Source organism: Loxodonta africana, chromosome 11 (assembly GCF_030014295.1).
Source record: "Loxodonta africana isolate mLoxAfr1 chromosome 11, mLoxAfr1.hap2, whole genome shotgun sequence".
NCBI classification, from domain to species: Eukaryota; Metazoa; Chordata; class Mammalia; order Proboscidea; family Elephantidae; genus Loxodonta; species Loxodonta africana.
The window spans coordinates 8402827-8426232 of record NC_087352.1 but is presented as its reverse complement, the minus strand read 5'-3'; the positions used below and the strand labels follow the sequence as shown (position 1 = coordinate 8426232).

Sequence of the window (23406 nt, the reverse complement as noted above, 5' to 3'; positions counted from 1 at the left end):
CTTGGAAAAATCAAGGCCTGTGAACGGGTAGAAATCTTCAGAAGTGGACTGAGGCCTCCTGTGGCTCTATTTCTGCCCCTCTCTGGCACTGATTCTTCTGGACCACAGACTCTGGGAGAAGTAAAATTCCTTAACTGATCATGGGCCACCCCCATTGCTTACCATTGCCACGACCTGTCCCCTCCTTCAGGTAGAAATCACAACAGCCTAGGAACACACGATTCTAAGGTTATAAGTCAGCTCTGCATTTTCATGGATTTGAAACTCTTCTTTTGCTTCCCCAGGCCAGGGCCAAGCTGACAACTCACCTAATGTGGTAAACATAGCCATTTTCACTGATTCATTTTCTCGTAGAAATATCGCTGTATGAAACGAGTTCTTCTGCGTGTGTGTGTGTGTGTGTGTGTGTGCAGAAAATATACTCAATACATACACCAACTCAACAATTTGCACATGTGCAATTCGGTGGCACTGATTACATTCTTCAAGTTGTAAAACCATTCTCCTTATCCTTTTCCAAATCATTGCACTACCATTAACATGAACTCAATGCCACCTAAGCAAAAACGCTAGAATGAGTTAATCTTGAAGGCAGGAATGTGAGATCAAGTTTGGGTCAAAGTTTCTCAGTGTAGCAACAAAGAAGTGTTGGTTAATTACTCCCATGAGTCTACCACATAGCAAGAAGTTGGATTTTGGAATTATCCCCACCCTGTGTGTTGAATCCTGGCTATGACTCTTAGTAGCTCTGTGAGTTTGGACAAGTAACTTAACCTCTTTGACTCTCAGCTTTGTCACCTGTAAACTAAGTTTTCTGCCTTTCTTAAAGGGAAATTGAAGGAATTAAACAACCTATGTCAAGAACCCAGCACAATGTCCAGCACAAAGAAGGCCCTAGATAATTCTCCCTCCTCTACCTTCCATCTGACCCTGCTCTTACTGCCAAAAGGATAATTCCCATCCTAAAGGACATTCTGAGGTCCCAGTTTCTTTATAATAATTTTACAGTTTTTCTCATTTTTATCATTTAACAGAGTGCACATATATACTAAAAAGTACTTAAAACATAAGTATACCTTCACAATGTATGAACTTTCATGAAATGAACACGCCCATGTAAGCAACACCCATCCCCCAAAAAACCCTACCAGTCATTTCCCACCCAAGAGTAGCCACTATCCTGACTTCCAATGCACTACAATAGTTTTGCTCGCATGTAAATAAAAACCCCATGCATCTTTCAGTTTGTCATATCATGGGGGCTTGTGCTGTAATGTCAGAGCTATGCCACCAGTATTCAAATACCAGCAGGGTCGCCGATCGTTGACAGGTTTCAGCTGAGCTTCGAGACTAAGACAAGCTAGGAAGAAGGACCCGGAAGTCTACTTATGTAAAGAATTAGCCAGTGAAAACCTTATGAATAGCGGGGGAACATTGTCTGATATAGTGCTGGAAGATGAGCCCCTCAGGTTGGAAAGCACTCAAAATGCAACTGGGAAAGAAGTGCCTTCTCAAAGTAGAGTCTACCTTAATGACGTGGATGGAGTCAAGCTTTCGGGACCTTCATTTGCTGATGTGACAAAACTCAAAATGAGAAGAAATAGCTGCAAACATCCATTAATCATCAGAACCTGGAATGTATGATGTATGAATCTAGGAAAATTGGAAATCATCAAAAATGAAATGGAACACAGAAACATTGAAATCCTAGGTATTAGTGAGCTGAAACGAACTGGTATTGGCCATTTTGAATCAGATTAATCATATGGTCTACTATGCCGGGAATGACAACTTGAAGAGGAATGGCTACACATTCACTGTCAAAAAGAACATTTCAAGATCTATCCTGAAGTACAATGCTGTCAGTGATAGGATAATATTCATAAGCCTACAAGGAAGACCAGTTAATACAACTATTACTCAAATTTTTGCACCAACCGCTAAGGCCAAAGATGAAGAAATTGAAGATTTTTACCAACTTCTGCAGTCTGAAATTGATCGAACATGCAATTAGGATACACTGATAATAACTGGTGATTGGAATGCAAAAGCTGGAAATAAAGAAGAGTGATCAGTAGTTGGAAAATATGGCTTTGGTGATAGAAATGATGCTGGACCAATGACTTCTTCATTGCAAATACCTTTTTTTACCAACATAAACAGCAACTATATACCTGGACCTGGCCAGATGGAATACACAGGAATCAAATCGACTATATCTATGGGAAAAGACAATGGAAAAACTCAACATCAGTCTGAAAAAGGACAGGGGCCAACTGCAGATAAGACCATCAATTACTCATATACAAGTTCAAGTTGAAACTGAAGGAAATTAGAGCAAGTCCACGAGAGCCAAAGTTTGACCTTGAGCATATCCCACCTGAATTTAGAGACCATCTCAAAGATAGATTTGACACATTGAACACTGATGACCGAAGACCAGATGAGTTGTGGAATGACATCAAGGATATCATACATGGAGAAAGCAAGAGGTCATTAAAAAGACAGGAGAGAAAGAAAAGACCTAAATGGAAGTCAGAAGAGACTGTGAAACTTACTCTTGAATGTCAAGTAGCTAAAGCAAAAGGAAAACATGATGAAGTAAAAGAGCTGAAGAGAAGATTTCAAAGGGTGGCCTGAGGAGACAAAGTAAACAACTATGATGACTTGAGAAAAGACCTGGAGATAGAAAACCAAAGGGGAAGAACATGCTCAGCATTTCTCAAGCTGAAAGAACTGAATAAAAAATTCAAGCCTCGAGTTGCAATACTGAATAATACTAAGGAGAAAATATTAAATGATGCAGGAAGCATCAAAAGAAGATGGAAGAAATACACAGAGTTACCATACAAAAAAGAATTGGTCAACATTCGACCATTTCAGGAGGTAACATACGAAAAGGAACCAATGGCACTGAAAGAAGAATTCCAAGCTGCACTGAAGGCATTGGCGAAAAACAGGGCTCCAGGAATTGATGGAATACCAACTGAAATGTTTCAACAAATGGAGGCAGTGCTGCAAGTGCTCGCTCACCTATGCCAAAAAATTTGGAAGACAGCTACTTGGACAATCAAATGGAAGAGATCCATATTTATGCCTATTCCCAATGAAGATAATCTGACCGAATGTGGAAATTATTGAATAATATCAAGCAAAATTTTGCTGATGATCACTCAAAAGCGGCTGCAGTAGTATATCAACAGGGAATTGCCAGAAATTCAAGCCAGATTTGGAATAGGACGTGGAACCAGGGATATCGTTGCTGATGTCAGATGGATCCTGGCTGAAAGCAGAGAATACCAGAAAGATGTTTACCTGTGTTTTATTGACTATGCTAAGGCATTCAACTGTTATCATAACAAATTATAGATAACATTGTGAAGAACGGGAATTCCAGAACACTTAATTGTGCTCATGAGGAACCAGTGTATAGATCAAGAGGTAGTCGTTCAAACAGAACAAGGGGATACTCCATGGTTTAAAGTCAGGAAAGGCGTGCATCATACCTATTCTCACCATACCTATTCAATCTCTATGCTGAGCAAATAATCCGGGAAACTGGACTATATGAAGATGAACGGGCCATCGGGATTGGAGGAAGCCTCATTAAAAACCTACATTTTGTATATGACACAACTTTGCTTGCTGAAAGTGAAGAGGACTTGAAGGACTTGCTGATGAAGATCGACGCCTACAGCCTTCAGTATGGATTACACCGCAACATAAAGAAAACAAAAATCCTCACAACTGGACCAATAAGCAACATCTTGATAAACAGAGAAAAGACTGATGTTATTAAGGATCTCATTTTACTTGGATCCACAATCAACACCCTGGGACGCAGTAGTCAGGAAATCAAAAGACACATTGCATTGGGCAAATCTGCTGAAAAGACCTCTTTGAAGTGTTGAAAAGCAAAGATGTCACCTTGAGGAGTAGGATGCAACTGACCCAAACCATGGTGTTTTCAATCGGCTCGTATGCATGCGCTGGACAACGAATAAGGAAGACTGAAGAAGAACTGACGCCTTTGAATTGTGGTGTTGGAGAAGAATATTGAATATACCATGGATTGCCAAAAGAACAAACAAATCTGTCTTGAAAGAAGTACAACCTGAATGCTCCTTAGAAGCAAGGATGAAGAGACTATCTAACATACTTTGGACATGTTATCAGGAGAGATCAGGCCCTGGAGAAGGAAATCATGCTTGGTAAAGTACAGGGCCAGCACCAAAGAGGAAGACCTTCAACAAGAAGGACTGACACGGTGGCTGTAACAATGAGCTCAAGCATAACAATGATCATAGGGATGGTGCGGGACGGGGCAGTGTTTCTCTCTGTTGTAGATAGGGTTGCTAGGAGTCAGAACCAACTCAACAGCACATGATAACAACAAAACAGGCCTACTAGACTGTGAGAGAATAAACTTCTGTTTGTTGAAGCCATCCACTTGTGGTATTTCTATTACAGCAGCACTAGATAACCAAGACAGAATACTGCTTGAAGTGTCAGTGGCAGATAGAGATGCTGTTTGGAGTATTTGGCAGGCCCTTACTGGTGAATCTCAACTCAGACCCTTAGGATTTTGGAGCAAAATCCTGCCATCCTCTGCAGATATCTACTCTCCTTTTGAGAAACAGCTTTTGGTTTGTTATTGGCCTTAGTAGAGACTGAAAACTTAATCATGGGCCACCAAGTCACCATACGGCCTGAGCTGCCCATCATGAACTGGTTGTTGTCTGACTCACAGAGCCATAAAGTTGGACACGCACAGCAGCACTCCACCATTCAATGGAAGCGGTATATATAAGGTCGAGCCCAAGCAAGACCTGAAGGCACAAGTAAGTTGCAGGAGGAAGTGGCCCAAATGCCCATGGTTTCCATTCCTGTCACATTATCTTCCATCTCCCAGTCTGCATCTATGGCCTCATGGGGAGTTCCTTATGATCAGTTGACTGAGGAAGAGAAAACTCATGCCTGGTTTACAGGTGCTTTTGTTCGATATGCAGACCCCATTCCAAAGCGGACAGAGGCAGCACTACAATCCCTTTCTGGAACCTCCCTGAAGGACAGTGGTGAAGGGAAATCCTCCCAATGGGCAGAACTTCAAGCAGTGCACCTAGTTGTTCACTTTGCTTGGAAGGGAAAGTGTATATTGATTCATGGGCTGTGGCCAATGGTTTGGCTGGATGGTCAGGGACTTGAAAGGAACATAATTGGAAAATCGGAGAGAAGGAAGTATAGGAAAGAGATATGTGGATAGATGTCTCTGAATGGGCCAAAGAAGTGAAGATATTTGCGTTCCACGTGAATGCTCACCAAAGGGTGACCTCAGCAGAGGAGGATTTTAATAATCAAGTGGATAGGATGACATATTCTCTGGAAACCAGCCATCCTCTTTCCCCAGCCACTCCCGTCATTGCTCAATGGGCTCATGAAAAAAGTGGCCATGGTAACTGGGATGGAGGTTATGCATGGACTCAGCAATATGGACTTTCACTCACCAAGGCTGACTTGGCTACAGCCACTGCTGACTGCCCAATCTGCCAGCAGCAGAGACTAACACCGAGTCCCTGATATAGCACCATCCCTAGAGGTGATCAGCCAGCAACCTGGTGGACAGTTGATTACATTGGACCATTTCCGTCATGGAAAGGGCAGCATTTTCTTCTTACTGGAATAGATACTTACTTTGGATATGGATTTACCTTCCCTGCACAAAATGCTTCTGCCAAAACTACCATCCATAGACTTACAGAATAACTTACCCACCATCATGGTATCCCACACAGCATTGCCTCAGATCCAGGTACTCACTTCACAGCACATAAAGTGTGGCAATGGGCCCATGTTGATGGAATTCACTGGCCTTACCCTGTTCCCCAACATCCTGAAGCAGCTAGGTTGACAGAATGATGGACTGGCCTTCTAAAGACACAATTATGGTGCCAGCCAGGGGGGGCAATACCTTGAAGCATTGGGACAGTGTTCTCCAGAAGGTTGTATGTGCTCTAAACAAGCATCCAATATATAGTGTTGTTTCTCCCATAGCCAGGATTCATGGGTCCAGGAATCAAGTGGTAGAAATGGGAGTGGCACCACTCACTATTACCACTAGTGACCCACTCACAATATTTTTGCTTCCTGCCCTTGTGATTTCATGCTCTGGGGGTCTAAAGGTCTTAGTTACAAAGGGAGGAATGCTCCCACCTGGAGACACATTACTGATTCCATTAAACTGGAAGCCAGGAATGCCACCTGGCCACTTTGGGCTCCTTATGCCTCTGGATCAGCATACAAAGGAAGGAGTAACCACATTGGCTGGTGTAATTTATCCTGATTACCAAGAGGAAATTGGGTTTATATTACATACTGAGGTAATGAAGAGTATGTCTGGGATGTAGGAGATCCCTCTGGTCATCTCTTAGTACTACCATGCCCTGTGATTAAAGTCAATGGAAAACTACAGCAACCCAATTCTGACACGACTACTAATGCCCCAGACCCTTCAGGAATGAAGGTTTGGGTCACCCCACCAGGCAAATATCACAACCAACTGAGGTGCTTACTGACGGCAAAGGGAATACAGAATGGGTAGTGGAAGTAAGTGGAAGTAGGTAGTTCTAAATACCAGTTATGATCACATGACCAGTTGCAGAAATGAGGACTGTAATTGCTATGAGTATTTCTTCCTTGTACGTGTGCATGATTTATTTTTGTTTTCTTCACTTATAAAATATAAGATGTAAACCTGGCTAGTACATGTTCAGTTGTATGTGCATTTGCTGTATCATGTTAGGCGCAAGCATGACTTCATAACTGTCTTTATTCAGAGATTATGTATGGTTTAAGAAGATGTGTACAGGTGCCAAGTTGACAAGGTGTGGACCGTGATGGTTAAAGTTGAGTGTCAACTTGGCTGGGCCATGATTCTCAGTGGTTTGTAAGTTGTGACGTAGTTTGGCAGTCATATGATGATGTGATCACTTCCATGATGAGATGTGATATAATGTGATCACTTCCAGGATGGGATCTGCTGTGAATAGCCAATCAGTTGAAAGGGAGTTTCCTTGGGGTGAGGTCTGCATCCAATATAAGTGGACTTTCTGGCAAGGCTCATGGGCTTTTGCTCACTCTGGGTCCTGCAGCTGGCTCCTGTTCCTCTGATCTCCAGTTCCTGGGACTTGAGCTAGCAACTTCCCTGCCATCTTGCCTGCGGATCTTGGGATACGCCAATCTTCTCAGCCTGTGAGCAAAAACTCTGCTGTCTAACTTGCCAGTCTTGGGTTCGCCAGCCCCTGCACCTACATGAATCAGGAGAAGGCTCCAGCTTGACGCACGTTATAGCCTCTACAACCATGTGAGCCATTTCCTTGTCATAAATCTCTCTCTCGCTGTATATATATACGTTTTATACACTTTACTGGATTTGCTTCTTTAAGAACCCAGTCTAAGACACAAAGCCTGTTGATTCTTTTTTAGCATCTCTCAATTCTGTCATTCTCTCCATTCCCATAATTCTAACTAATCCAAAAAAAAAAAAAACAGGCCCACAACAATTCCTGCTTGAATCACTACTGGACTTTTTATTTCCAGTCTCCCTACTGAAATCTTCTTTGCATACGACTGCCTGGTTACCCTTCCTAAAAACCAGTTCACTCTCCTACTCAAGAAGCGACAGTGCACACTTGTATAGTCAACTGATTTCGACAAGGATGTTAAGTCCATTCAATAGGAAAGGAAGAGTCTCTTCAATAAATGGTTCAGGAAAATTTGGATTTTCATATACAGAAGAATGAATCAGGACTCAAGCCTCACACTATACAGAAAAACCAATTCAAAATGGATCAAGGGCCTAAATTTGAAAACTAAAACAATAAAATTCTTAAAAGAAAATGTAGGGGTGAGATTGTGGAACCTAGTTTTTAGCTTTGGGCTATCAGACATGATAACAGAAGCCCGAGCAGCAAAAAATGAAATAGATAAATGGGCCCTCATAAAAATTAAATATTTTTGTTCACCAAAGGACTTTATCACAATGGTGAAAAGACAACCCACAGACTGAGAAAGAGTCTAATATCTAAAATACATAAAATACTTCTACAACTTAACAACAAAAAAAAGACAAACAACCCGATCAAAAATTGGCGTAGGACTTGGAAAAGCATTTCAGCAAAGAAGATATTCAAATGGGCAACAAGCACATGAAAAGATGCTCAACATCATTAGCTATCGGAGAAATACAAATCAAAACCACAATGAGATACAACCTTGCCCCCATTAGAATGGCATTGATCAAAAAAAAAAAAAAAGGAAAATAACAAATGTTGGCCAGAATGTGGGGAAACTGAAACTCTCATCCATTGCTGGTGGGAATGCAAAATGGTACAGCTACTGTGGAAAACAATGTGGCAGTTCCTCAAAACACTAAAAACAGAACTACCTTCTGACCCAGCAATTCCACCCTAGGTATACACCCAAAAGACTTGAAAGCAGAGACTCAAATAGAGCCTTGTATGCCGATGTTCACTGCAGCACTATTTACAACAGCCGAAAGGTGGAAGTAACCTAAATGCCCATCAACAGATGGATAAACAAAATGTGGTACATACGTAGAACGGAATACTACTCAGTCAGTAGAAGAAACAAACTCTTAATACATGCTACAATACAGATGGAGCTTGAACACATTATGCTGATTGAAATAAGTCAATAAGGAAAGGAAAAATATTGTATGACCTCACTTATATAAAGAGACAAGAAAAGGCAAATGCATAGAGATCTAAGTTTATTAGTGGTGTCTTAGTCATCTAAGAGCCCTGGTGCAGAGTTCTTGTGGCACAGCGGTTAAGAGCTCGATTGCTAACCAAAAGGCTGGCAGTTCAAATCCATTAGCCACTCTTTGGAAACCCTATGGGGCAGTTCTGCTCTGTTCTATAGGGTTGCTATGAGTCAGAATCAACTCCACAGCAATGGATTAGTTATCTAGTGCTCCTAAAACAGAAATATCACAGGTGGATGGTTTAACAAACAGAAATTTATTCTCTCACAATCTAGGAGGCCAGAAGTCCAAATTCAGGGCACCAGCTGCAGAGGAAGCCTTTCTCTCTCTGTTGACTCTGGGAGAAGGTCCTTGTTATCAATCTCCCCTGGTCTAGGAACTTCTCAGCACAGGGACTCTGGGTCCAAGGCATGTGTTCCACTACTGGCTTTTCTTGCTTGGTGGTAATGAGGTCCCTCTTCTCTCTGCTCACTTCTCTCTTTTATATCTCAAAAGAGACTGACTCAAGATACAACCTAATCCTATAGACTATGTCCTGCCTCACTAACATAACTTCCTCTAATCTTGCCTCATTAACATCATAGAGGTAGAATTCACAACACATAGGAAAGTTACATGAGATCACAAAATAGAGGACAACCACACAACACTGGGAATCATGGCCTAGCCAAGTTGACACATATTTTGTGTGACACAATTCATAACAAGTGCTTACCAGGAATGGAAGGGAGAGAGAAAGGGGGAGTTAATGGTAATGGAAAAATCACATTAAGAGTAGGGTTGTCGATTATTGTAATCGCTGTCAATAAGTTGTACACCTGTAAAAATTTAAACTGGCCAAAGTTGTGTGATAGATATATTTACCAGAAGGGGGAAAAAAAAAAAAAAGTAGCTACTGAGGCTGCTTATGCACAACCAAAACCTCAAGGAATTTTCTTCCTTGGTTTGGATGTTTAGGATCATGGTTTCATGGAACATCCTAGTTAATTGGTCTAACAATGTGTTTAGTGCCTCTGGTCCACCTCCTCGTAGTTCCTGGGGACTTAAAAGCATGCAAGCAACGATCCAAGGCACAGCAATTGGTCTCTAGTTGCCTGGAGCAACAAAGGAAGAAGGAGAGTCAGAAATAGGAAGAAGATATGCAGTGTGTGGCTAATTGCCTCCATGAGCAACTGCCTCCTTTTCTATGAAACCAGAAGAATTAGATGGTGCCCAGCTACCATTACTGAACATTTTGATCAAAGATTCCATAGAAGATTCCTGATCCAAAGGTGGAAAATGCAGAACACAATTTCAAATTCTCATAGACTGAACACTTTATAGAACCATGGAGGTTGAATGAACCCCTGAAACTACTCCCATCACCTACCGAATTCAAAAATGGGCAAATAAACCCCAGCACTTGGAGGGGCCCTGGGAACATTTACTGTTTCATCCCCCAGGTATTTGCAGGCCTGTCTAGGCACTAGGGGTTCAACACAAAACAAGACAAGCCTCTGCCCTCATGTAACTCATGTCTAGGGCAGAGGAAGACAGACAAGGAAACAGATTTGCAGGTGATGTCAGCTGTTGATAAGCATCACAGAGGACACAGGACAGGAAAGGTCAGAAAATGAAGACAGTGATTCTGTAGATGAGGTGTCAGAGAAGGCAGTTTCCAAGGATGGCATTGAGTGTGAGCAGGTATCTGAGGGCAGTGAGTGAGTGAGCCTGTGCAGACACAAGGGAGAGAGTATTAGAAAAAGAGGAAACAAGACTTTCAAAGGTGCTGAAATAATGCTGACCTTGGTAAGCGCACACACCCCATGTCCAATGGGTGAAAGAGACCTGCTCAGACTTAAGGGGCCCCAGTTTCCATCCCAATACAATTGTCTAAATGCTGATTGATATCTCTCTCTCCTCTTCTAATCTCACTTTTAATTTTCTGGAGCCCACTGATCACAGCCCAACTTATTATTCAATGACTATCGTTCAGTGCTATGGAGGGAAACAATCTTCTACTTGTCCACAATCCACCAGTGAATCCTTTAACCTACAGCTGGTACAAAGGGGAAAGATTAGAACACAACAATCAAATTGCAGCATATGTAATACCAACTTAATTAAATATCTCAGTGCCTGCCCACAGCAGTTAAGAGACTATATACCTATATGGAGTTTGTTGAGCTCTTGGGTGGTTAGCTTTTCATCTTTCATGATATGAAGGAAGTTTTCTGTCAGCAAATCTTCAAGGATCCTCTCCGTATTTTCCATTTTCTCCCCCTGTTCTGGAGCTCCAATCACACCGAAATTTTTGCTTTTGTTGTATCCTCAGGGTTTCTTCATTTTTTTTTTTTCATTCTTTTCTCTGATTTTTCCTCAGAGTAGTTGTCAAGATTGAATTGTGTCCCCGAAGAATATCTGTCAGCTTGGCTAGGCCATGATTCCCAGTATTGTGTGATTGCCCACTGTTTTGTCATCTGATGTGATTTTTCTATGTGTTGTAAATCTTACCTCTATGATGTTAATGAGGCAGGATTAGGGGCAATTATTTTAATGAGGCAGGAGTCAATCTACAAGATTAGGTTGTGTGTTAAGGCAATCTCTTTTGAGATATAAAAGAGAGAAGTTAGCAGAGAGACAAAGGGATCTCATACCACCAAGAAAGTAACACCAGGAGCAGAGTGCATCCTTTACAACCAAGGTTCCTTGCTAAGAAGCTCCTAGATTAGGGGAATTGATGACAAGGGCCTTGCCCCAGAGTCAACAGAAAGAAAGCCTTTGCCTGGAGCTGACACCCTGAATTCAAACTTCTAGCCTCCTACATTGTGAGAGAATAAACTTCTCTTTGTTAAAGCCATCTGTTTGTGGTATTTCTGTTATAGCAGCCCTAGATAACTAAAACAGTGGTATCCAAGGAATTGTCTTCAGTTTCTCTGATCCTGTCTTCCATTGTTTCAAATTTGCTCCTTAAACTCTGTATTGCACTGTCCATTTCTGAAATCTTGTTGTTTCTCTTTTGAATTTCTGATTGCTGTTTTTGTATAATTTCTAGTTGTTTATCTTGACATTTTTCTCCTGTCTTATTTTCCTGAATTCTCCCATTGCTTTGTCTGTATTTTCCCTGATTTTGTCTGTATTTTCCATGATTTTGTCTATATTTCTTCCTTACTTTTGCCTGTGTTTTCCTTCATTTCTTGGAGAGCCCTGAATATTAGAGTTTCGAATTCCGTATCAGGTAGTTCCAGTGCCTTTTCTTCTACCTGAAGGTCATCTGGTGTTTTAGTATGGTCCTTTTCTGGAGCCATACTGTCCTTTTTTATGTTTTGATAATGTCTGCTCTCTCTGGAACATTCAGGAATTATTTTCTTGTGTTTATTTACCATAGATTTATTTGTTTTATCCTGCTTTTTTGTTTTATTTTGTTTTGTCTGGGCAGACAGGCTGGGCGTGTTTTGTTCCTTGCTCATACGTCAAAACAACACTTCTCAGTATCTTGTCCAGGTGGGCAAGGCTGGTCACTCAGCTATGGTGTAGCAAGGCAGGTTCAGTGGTGGGAAAGGGCAAGCATGGGTTGTTTGCAGCAAGAACGGAGGCCAAAAGGGCAGAGTCAGGGGACAGTGAAGGACGGGGTCCAGGGGACAGGGCAGTGCCACTTGGGAGTGCAGTGCTCAGTGCTCAGTGCTGATAGGCAGGAGGGAAAAGAGAGGATGTGATCTGTGGAGTTAAATGGGTGAGAGAAAGAAGAGAGAGAAGTAAATAAAATTATGGCATGGTAGGATTCGGCAAGTAGGGGCACGGCAGACATGGCATGGCCATGTGCTGGAGGCTTAGCCCACCAAGAAGGGTAGGGTACAGCACACAGGGCTAGCTGGGTGGGAGAAAGGAAAAGAATGAAGGGAGAGAGAGAGAAGAAACAATAAAAGCCAAAAAAAAAGAAAAAAAAGCACTGAAGGAGCTGGCCAGTGAATGCTGGGTGGACTGAGTTGGCAGCGAGCTGGTGTCTCTCCAGCCAAGCGACCATGGCCTGTTGGAAAGTGACAGAGGCCTCGTACAGAGAAGAAACACGGGGTGGGGAGCGGTGGGAAAGCATGTATCCCTGTTAGGAGCTCCTTGAAGTTGCTTTCCCTGTACTCCCTGTCCATGACCCTTGGTGGCTGAGGTTCAAAATGGCAAATCTGGGCAGCAGGGAGTTGATGTCTTCCTATAAGAGACACACCTTAGAAACAAAGACATAAATACGTTAAAAACCAAAGGACAGAAAAATATATATCAACCAAACAGCAACCAAAAAAGAGCATGAATGACAATGCTAATCTCACATAAGATAGACTTTAAAACAAAATCCATCATAAAAGACAAAGAAGGACATTATATAATGATTAAAAAGACAATCCACCGTGAGGGCATAACCATAATAAATACACACCCAATGACCGGGCTCCAAAATACATAAAACAAACTCTAATAGCACTGAAAAGAGAAACTGACAGTTACACAATAATAATAGCAGAGTTCAACACACCAGTCTTGGTAAAGGACAGAACATCTAGAAAGAAACTCAACAAAGATACAGAACATCTAAAGGCCACAATCAACCAACTTGACCTCATAGACATACACAGAACACTCCACCCAACACCAGCAAAGTGTACATTCTTTTCCAATGCACATGGAACATTCTCCAGAGTAGACCACATCTTAGGCCACAAAGCAACCCTCAACAAAATCCAAAACACTGAAATAACACAAAGCATGTTCTCTGATCACACGGCATAAAAGTAGAAATTAATAACAGAAAGAGCAAGGGAAAAATATCAAATGCATGGAGACTGAATAATACTTAGCTTAAAAACCATTAGGTAATAGAAGAAATCAAAGATGGAATCAAAAATTTGTGAAATCAAATGAGAATGAGAACACATCATACCAAAACCTTTAGGACACAGTAAAGGCAGTGCTCAGAGGTCAATTTATAGCAATAGGTGCACACATCAAAAAAGAAGAATGGGACAAAATCAAAACATTAGCTCTACAACTCAAATAAATAGAAAGAGAACCGCAAATGAAGCTCACAGCCACCGGAAGAAAGGAAATAATGAAGATCAGAAGTAAATGAAACAGAGAATGGAAATAAATGAAATAAAGAATGGAAAAGCAATAAAAAGAATCAACGAAACCAAATGTTTGTTCTTTGAAAGGATTGACAAACCATTGGCCAAACTGACAAAAGAAAAACAGGAAAGGATGCAAATAATCCAAATAAGAAATAAAATGGGGGACATTACAACAGACCCAACTGAAATAAAAAGGATCATAACAAAGTAGTATGAAAAGATGGAGATGGAGCCAACATGGCACTATAAACAGAAACATCATGCCGTCCCTCAGCAACAACAACAAAAAAAAAACTAGTTCAGCAACAAAGACCTGAAAAATTAAATAAACCAGATACAAATGGCAATCCTGGAACCCTAAGCACCAAATGAAGGAATAAAGAACTTGATCAAGCACCAAATGGAATAAGAAATGGACGGAGAACAAGTAGAGCTACAGAGTAGAAGTCCCCTACCAGCTAACGTGGCCAGATTTGTTATCTTGGACTACAGCAGACAGGGAGTACAAGAAGGCAACTTCATGGAGCTCCCAACAGGAGACAGAGCACTAGTTAACCAGGGATACACGTTTTCCCATTCCCTAACCTCCTTCCCTCTATGCAGCCTCTGCTGCTTTCCAAAGGGCCATAGCTGCTCTGCCAGAGGGACACCAGCTCACTGCCACCAGGGTCTGCCCTGCCCCCACTGGCCAGCCCCTTCAGGGCCATTTTTGTTTGTTTGTTTTTTGATATTGTTTTTAAGCTTTTTCATTGTTTCCCTCTCTTTCTTCCTTCCTTTCCTTTCCCTTGCCCAGCAAGCCCTGTGTGCCATTCCTTCCCCTTCTTGATGGCCTGTGATTTTGTAGTTTGTTTGCTTTTTTTTTTTATCTCTCTCTCTCCTTTCCTTCCTTCCTTTTCTCCCACCCATTCAGCTCTGTAAACTGCCACTGCCCCTTCTGGAGTGGACATGCAGCACAACTTGGTCAGACAGTCATTACTGCCACCAACCAGCTCCCTCAGTGCCATTTTATTTACTTATTTAGTGTGTGTTTGTTTGTTTCTTTTTGTTTGTTTTCTCTCTCTCCCTTCCTTCCTTTACTTTCTCCCATCCACCTAGCCCTGTGCACTACCCCCAACTTCTTGGCAGACTGTACTGTACCACTTGGATGGAGAGCCTCTGGCACACTGCCTTTCTGGGTCTGCACTGCCCCCACAGGTCTACTTTCTCAGCAACGTATTTTTTATTTTTCTTTAACTTCCCTGGTCTACTTTTCTTTCTCACTCCCATCTATGCCCTTCACTGCCTCTGCCCTTTCCTGATGGGCCATGTTGTGCCAGCTGGTGAGACAGATATAAGTTCTCCACCACCCCGATTCCACCCGCCCCCAATGGTCAGCTCCCCCACCACCATGTTTTTGTTATTTTATTTTTTATTCATTTATTTTTGTTTGTTGGTTGGTTTCTTCTCCCTCTTTCTCTCTTTCTTTTCCTTTCTCCTGCCCACCTAGTCCCGTGTGCCAACCATGCCCTTTCTCAACAGCCCAAGCCACACCACTGCAGAGCCACCAGCACATGACCTCCCCAGGTATGCCCTGCTCCCACCCACCAAATCCTACTGCAACACCATTTCATTTACATTTGTTTTCTATTTACTTATTTTTTTAACCTTTTTTTTTTTTTTTTTTTGGCTTCTGTCCCCCAGGCCCCACTCTACACTGGCCCCCAGCCCCTTACAAACTCTTCTGTGCCTGTCCTTGATGTCTTCTCCCTATCTCTCACCTAAGCACCCCTGCATGGCCCCTGGCAGCTGTTCCTATCTATGAGGTGAGTATGGGCCATGAATGTGCTCATGGGAGGCCAGGACCTGCCCTACCCCACACCCGGCTGTGATCTGAATTCAGAAAACAGCAGCAAAGAGGGGAACAGGAATGATGAGCAGAGGAGGGGTCTCTGAGTGAAGCCAGGCCCAGCACAGAAAAGGTCCGTGTGGGACCCAGTGCCAGGGAGAAGTTGAAATATGTTCTGAAACGTTTACAAGAGGATCAAGGTCCTCTTGTCTTTTTTTTTTTTTTTTTCTTACAGAGATTACTAAAGCCTGACACAAACATTTCTGCTAGCTCTATCCAAAAGCAGAAAGTGGCTCTTCAGTTACCTCTAGGAGCTGCTCCTGGGGATGAGAAAAGGAACCCATCTCAGACCCCAGGCCCTGGGGAAAGGGCAGGAACTGAGCAAGATTATCAGCTCTGAGCACTGAAGAGACTGGAGACCTGGGGTTGAGGGGGAGTTTCCTTGTAGATTCCTAGAGACTCAGAAATGTTGCCATGGGCTCAGGCAGGACCAGGATGAAGGTCTCCCATCCCTCCCCCACCAGAAAAGGGGGGCTTCCAGGAAAAGTGAACCTGTGACCCACCATGGATTATCTGGAGAAGGTCTGAATAAAGAGGACTCTTCCCCCCTCATTTTCTGTCCTGCTCATGGGAACTTTCTCTCAGCAAAAATTCACCTGAAACTCCAGATCCATTCACCCCTGGAATACACAGGGAAATATTATCTCTAAGTTACCCCAACCCTGTTTTCTATTCTGTGGCAGAGAAGCTTTGGGAGCAGATGGGTAGGGCCACACTCACAGGAAAGGATGATTTTCACAAGAGCCAGGCTCAGCCAGGAGAGCTCTGCACTGTCCTCATACTGCCCTGAGGCAAGAGACTGTGGACAGCTTCCAGCATTTGCCCCTTTGGGATTGCAGGTAGCACAGGAAATGGAGCCATCTGAAATCCACACAATGATGACCATGAAGGTGAAACTGTGGATGGTGGGCACATCATGGACATGGCCCCTTCTCAGCCCCTAGTGTACTGAGCCCTCCTGCTCCATCCGGCCCAGTCCCTGGTGAACCCATTTTGACACACTCACTGCCCTTAACAAATGAACTCACCTGTCCCCAAATCCAAGAGCCCCAGCCAGTGGCACTGGCTTTCTCCTCTGTTCCAAAGGCCAGCCTTCAGAGCATCTTTATCTCTGGGGGGTGTGGAAGGCAGAGAAGGACTGTAGGAATAACCAAGGCAAGGAATAGCCCTCATTCAGGACCCAGCAAGGTCCTTACAGGCACTGCCGTGAACTCTAGACCACACTTCCTGTCAGTTCTGAAAACACACAAAGCTGGTCCATTTGCTAAAGCACGAAGCTCACAGATCACAAGGCTGTTCTGCCATTCCCCAAGTGTTGTCTGTCATGAGGAGATGGAAATAAAAATATAAAAATAACCACATCATGATTTAGCCTTAAATGACTCTTAGCCAATATGCATACATCGTTAGATTGGAAAGTGACCCTCTCAGGGCCTTTTTATCATCACAAACCACAGGTGGTCAGCATGAACTTGGCTGTCATTACTGTGGTGTCAGTTACAGCACATGCACTGATCCGAGAGATGGAGACGGAGGCCCATCCATGCTGCCTCCAGCCCCTCTCATTCTCTTCCTTGTTAATACAGCTGAGTTCTGAAGAAGAAATAGAACATAAAAATTTCAGAAATCTACAATGATTTATGACTGTCAGCATCACAGACAGTGTGTCTGCGATGCTCACTCCCAGGTGCTGAAGGAGGGAGGACACCATGAGAGGTGACTGCTGGAAAGGCCGCTCAATTCTAGCCCATGGGAGAAAATGCAATGAGTGAGAATGTTACTACAGGGGAAAAGCCCAACTATTTCCTGATTTATAAATTAAGGACACATTGCACAAGTCTGGACCTTAGAGTTGTTGGTACAGCCTTTGCAACATCCTGCATGGTTGATTGCTGCATGCAGAACATTACTTCAGGGAACCTGAAAGCCTGCTCTGGCCTCACATTGAGTCTCCCTGCCCCTGAGACTCAGGCCTCTCTGCTTGCAACACAGGGAGAACCTTTCATGATTAACTTCTGACCCCAGAGTCTGACCTTAGAACCACAGCCCATCACCCAGCCAGGAGCCCCCTAAGCACACAGTCCTACTCCCTGAGCCCTGGCTGTGCCTCTGGGGTTGCTGGGCTGATCTGAGTCCTGGGCTGCTCAACCTAGATCCTCCACATTAGCTCTCATGCTGGTTTCAGAGACCTTTGTTCCATCCTTGCCAGCAGAGAAAGCAACCCTCCCAAGGGTCTAAAACCAAAAACCAAACACGTTGCCGTCAAGTCCAGCTCATAGTGAACCTATAGGACAGAGTAGAACTGCCCCATAGGGTTTTTAAGGAGTGTCTGATAGATTTGAACTCCCAGTCTTTTGGTTAACAGCAGAGCTCTTAACCTCTGTGCCACCAGGGCTCCACAAACCTTACAGCACGTGGTATTTCCAGGTGGTCTCCCATTCAAGTATTAACCAGGCCTGATCCTGCTTAGCATCCGAGATCAAGTCGTTTAGAGTAGTATGACCGTAGAACCCAAGGGACTAGTGAAGTTTAAAGACTTATCTCCCAGTGTAGGGCCCTGCTCCTGGGGGCTCTATCACTCTGCCTGTGACCACAGGGGAAGGAGAACTGACTGAACTTCCCTCTCGGTCACCTCATCTTCCTCATTCCCATCACATCTCACACACAGAGGCAAATCTAATCCCTACAGCCTCAGCCTGGCCTTTCTCAGGGGCTCAGGTCCAGCCTGGCCTGCATCCCTCTGGTCCTCACACTCACACCACTCAGGATGCCCAGTAACCAGTGCAGCAGGTTACCTGGGTGCTCATTGAGGGCCTCCTCCTGCCTTGGTTGGGAAAAGGCCCCTCCTCACATCCCATATCTGAGTAGTCACCATGGTCCTCTCTGCCCTGTCCCTGCACCCACTCTCAGGCCTCGCCATCCCTCATGGACACAGCAACAATCTCCTGACAAGTGGGATTGACATCTGTCACCACAGTGTATGGCCCTACTTCTGGAGGCTCCTCATGTCTGGCCACTGATGGAAATTAGCACATATAACATTTATGGAAATCAAATCAATTAGTATATTTACCTCATGGTAACATGCACACCCTCTGACCAGGATCCATTTCTAAGAACCCTCCCTGACCTGTGAGCTCTTGGAAGGCAGGACTGAGCCTGTCCTGCTCTCTGCTGAGTCCAGTGACGAGCACACAGCCCAGCACAGGGAGCTTCACAGGTATGTGCTACACAAATGAGAACAACACCCCCACATGTAGTAAAGACACTTGTCTGAGGAAGTTCACTGCAGAGCTGCTTGTTTATATGTGAAGTGGGAAACAGTCTCCAAACCAGCAGAGCATGTGGATAAAGCATCACAGTGTTGCTGTGCAATGAAATAATGAAGAACCACTTAAAAAACATGGTTGAAGCAAATCGACATGAACTAACTTGGCACGTGCCCACCACACATACTTCACTCTGAGAGAATGTTAGGAAACAATTTCACTCAGTAATAATTTGGCTCTAAACAAATAAAGGGAACATGGGAAGATTCACATCAACTGTCAAAAGTGGTTGTTGTTGGTTTTAGGTGCCAACTCATAGCAACACTATGTACAACAGAATGGAACACTGCCTGGTCCTTCGCCATCCTCATGATCATTGTTATTCTTGAACCCACTGTTGCAGCCACTGTGTCAACCCATCTCGTTAAGGGTCTTCCTCTTTTTCTTTGACCCTCTATTTTACCAAGCATGATGTCCTTCTCCAGGGACTAGTCCCTTCTGATAACATGCCCAAAGTACATGAGATGAAGTCTAGCCATCCTTGCTTCTAAGGAGCGTCCTGGCTGTACATCTTCCAAGACAGACTTGTTCCTTCTTCTGGCAGTCCATGATATATTCAGTATTCTTCACCAACACCATAATAAAAAGGGCTTCCTTTTTCATTGTCCAGCTTTCACGTGCACGCAAGACGACTGAAAACACCATGACGTGGGTCAGCAGCACTTTAGTCCTCAATGTAACATCTTTCCTTCCTTACACTTTAAAGAGGTCTTTTGCAGATTTTCCCAGTGCAGTATGGGCAATGCAAAAGTGGTTATGTCCTGGAAATGGAACTGGGGCAGGACTTAACACATACTATTTTACACCGGTTTATAATTCCGGCCGTTTACAACAAATGTGTTTTCCTGTGTGACTTTAAACAGAGCAAGTAAAACCATCTTATAAGAGCCAGAAGACCTCCTAGGTCCTCAGGGCCCAGAGCCCAGGCCTCCCTCCAGCCCCTTGCCCTTCGCTGAGCGAGTCTCCACTGAGACCAGCCTTTGTGATTCTGCCCACATCCTGTGGAAGGAAGGTACCAGCCCCTAGAGAGAGAGGTATCTTGCTACTGCTTCCACGTCAGGTGGGGACACTGCGAAGCTCTGCCTGACACTGACTGAGTGAGCACCTACTGTGGGCAGACCTGTGATTGACAGGGGACAGTCTCTGCTCTCCAAGAATGCACCATCCGGGGGACACAAGGAGGACGACAGGAGAGACCAAACTGATTAAAGAATGATATTGAACAAAAACTTCTTGGGTTATTTAAAATGGTTACTTTTATGTTATGTGAATTTCACGGGTATTAAAAAATAAAACTACTTGGCAGTGATTTACCCTTCTACACTTTTCTAATTGTCCACCAGAGGGCGCATAGAGCCCCCGCACACCCATCCCGCAAATAAGGCTGCTGACCCCCCTCAGCATCGCCCACAGCCCAGCAAGGTCTGAGCCTCACCAGCGTCACCTCATTCCACAGCTCTCCTCACTCTCAAGCTCCCCCACACTGGACTCTGTCAGCTCCTGCATCCAGCCATGTTCTCCCACCTGAAGGCCTTTCCTTCTGCACCAGGCTCCTCCCCTCCACATCTGCCCTTCACTTGATAACCTCCACTCATGCTCAGGGCTCAGCCAGAAGATCACATCCCAGGGGAGCTCTCTGTGATCCCCAGACCAGCACAGATACTCCAGATACTTGCCCTTCATACCTGTGTCTCCGTTATAATTACCTCATTAGTTCCAAACACGTCTGTCTTGTACACTGTGGAATCCCAGAGCCTAGCCCAGTATCTGACACCTAACAGACTCTCAATAAATACTGGGTAAATGGAGGAGGACAAACCACACATCACCTCACCTGCTGACTCCTGATGGTGGTGCACAATCTGTGTAGACACAGGGCACTGGTGTCCACATGGGAGGAAGCCAGCAAGTGCCCCATGCTGTCCCAGGGACATGGGCCTTCACCTCTCATAGTGTCAGGGGGAGGACAGGGCCCCCCAAACAGTGAGAGGTCAGATCTGATTAGTTTCCAGATAACTGACCACACACCCCGATCTCTAGCTTGTGAGTGACATCAAGTCACCCAGGAGGGCCTGGGATAGGAACCTCTGTGCTTCCTCTTCTTACAGAGAGACCTGATCTGGAACAAAACTCTAGACCCGAGATCCCAGAGAGGTACCACCAGGGAGGACTGAGCCCCAGCTTGACCACAGAACAGTCAGGGTGGGACTCCCCAGCCCTGAGGAACACTGCTCGTTGGGGAGACCTGCCTCTGGTCCCCTGAACTGTCTCACCAGCCCCAAGGGGTCCTGGAGATGAGGAGGTCACCAAGCTGAATGGCAACAGGATAGCACAGAACCGGCCTTTGCTTCTACCTCAAAGGGGCTGAGGGCCCACGGGGGCTTCTGTCCCCTACCAGGAACCTCACGCATCCCTGAGTCCCAGGTGGAAGCTGCTCCAGTGCCTGAGCTCTGTGGGGAGGACTCTAGTGGACAACAGACAAGGACACAGATGACCTTGATGCAATGCCCCAGTGCTGGGATGGAGGGAAACATGGGGCAGTGGGGGAGCAGCCTCCCAGGCCACTGCCCACTCCTGCAGCCTCAGACTGCTCACAGGGTCCTTTCTTTTAAACCTTGGGGTCAGAAAGTTCCTCAAGGCCAGCACATCCATTTGGGAGGACCATCCTCCTGACACTGGAACCAGGGGTCCCCTGGAAAACTTACATCCTCTCCCTGGACTCACCCGCACTTGGGTGGAATCAGGGAAGCTGGAGACCCACAGTGAACAGGACGCAGGGCTGACCCTCAGCCGGGAGGTCAGAGCCGAGCTCTGTCCAGGGTCAGGGCCAGGTCACACCCTTTGGAGCCTGGACAGCATCACTGGTGCAGCACCAAACCTTGGCCGCAGGTCTCCTCAAGCCCCCCAGAGGGCGACATAACACAGGAAACAAATTATTTCCCCTGAGAAATGAACCTGGCTTTTGGATGAGGTGGAGATGCAGCCTCATTTCCAACCTTTGCTCTAATAGAACTTTCTGGGTCCTCCCTAGGTGTCAGCTTTGTCCTTCTCCTCCTTCCTGGGGCTCTGGGGACCTGTGCTTTGGGGGATTCCTGTGCAGCAACCCACTCCCTGCTTGGGCACACTCATGGGGAAAGACTGGGGTGGCCACAGGAAAGTCAACTAGGCAGAGGACAGAGGCTGCCCAGGACAGTCAGGGAGAACACAGGCTCTGAGCCACACAGACCCCAGAGAAACGGGGGCTTCCTGAAATATTTCTCTGAGGACACGGAGCCCACAGACCCTGGCCTCCCACCACTAGTCCTCTCTCCTCAGGACACCCAGGAAAGTTCTCCTTTTACTCCCCAGGAACTGTAACTCCCTCTGGGACACCCACATCCTATGTCTTGTACCTGGAAGCAGAGGCCAGGCAGGTCACACCAGAGAGAGAAGGCTGGTCCCTCTCACCCATCATTACTCAGCTTGACCCTTTCAGCCATCTCTGACCTTCTGACAGGAAATAAATCTAATCTTTCCAGTGCAGTTGAGGAGCCTAGTGGCGCAGCGGTTAAGAGCTTGGCTGATAACCAAAAGGTCAGCAGATCAAATCCTTGGAAACCATATGGGGCAGTTCTACTCTGTCCTAAAGGGTCACTATGAGTTGGAATTGACTCGTCGGCAACACGTTAGTACAGCTCAGAACACTGGAAAGGCCTGGGTGTCCAGCAGGTTTCTGTGTCACATGGGAAGTCATCCCTGGGTTAGGGGACCCCAGTGGTTCCTTGTCTGCTGCTCACAGACCCAAGACCAGGAAATGACAGAGGCCAATGCTGATGTGGGCGGGTCATTCTCAGGAACAGAGGTCCCTGACAGTCTGGGTATTCCAAGGGTGGTCCACAGGCCAGAAGGATCAGCACCACCTAAGAGCCTGGTAGATGCACTCTCAGGCCCACCTCGCACCCACTGAGTCAGAATCTGCATTTAACAGGGCCCTCAGACTCTACATATGCATGGGAGAGGGTGAGAAGCCCACCCCACCACACAGATCGTTGGCTCTCAGCCTGGATGGGCATCAGCATTACCTGGGCAGCTGCTAAAGCAGCATTTCTATGGCATCACCTGGACACTGGCTACTTTATAAATTCCAACAGGTGATTCTGATGCACAGCCAGGTGACATCCCGGGAGACAAGAGTTCCCTGGGCTCCTGCTCTAAAAGGAAAAGCCAAATGGGATTAAAGAGAACTGCAGGGGAGAGCTGACTGTGCACCCTGACCCAGAGCTCTGGGAAATGCCCAGCCTTGGAGGCTGAGGTCCCTAGTTTTGTGCCGACCCG

General features: G+C 45.1%; 1 long non-coding RNA gene across 1 annotated transcript; it reads left to right on the top strand.

Annotated features, from left to right (window-relative positions):
- The first annotated feature begins 15395 nt into the window (after positions 1-15395).
- LOC135232772 (uncharacterized) lies at positions 15396-17348 on the top strand. Its single transcript, XR_010323339.1, has 3 exons — positions 15396-15441; positions 15559-15680; positions 15939-17348. It is a non-coding gene; the product is annotated as an uncharacterized LOC135232772 (long non-coding RNA).
- The last annotated feature ends 6058 nt before the right edge of the window (positions 17349-23406 follow it).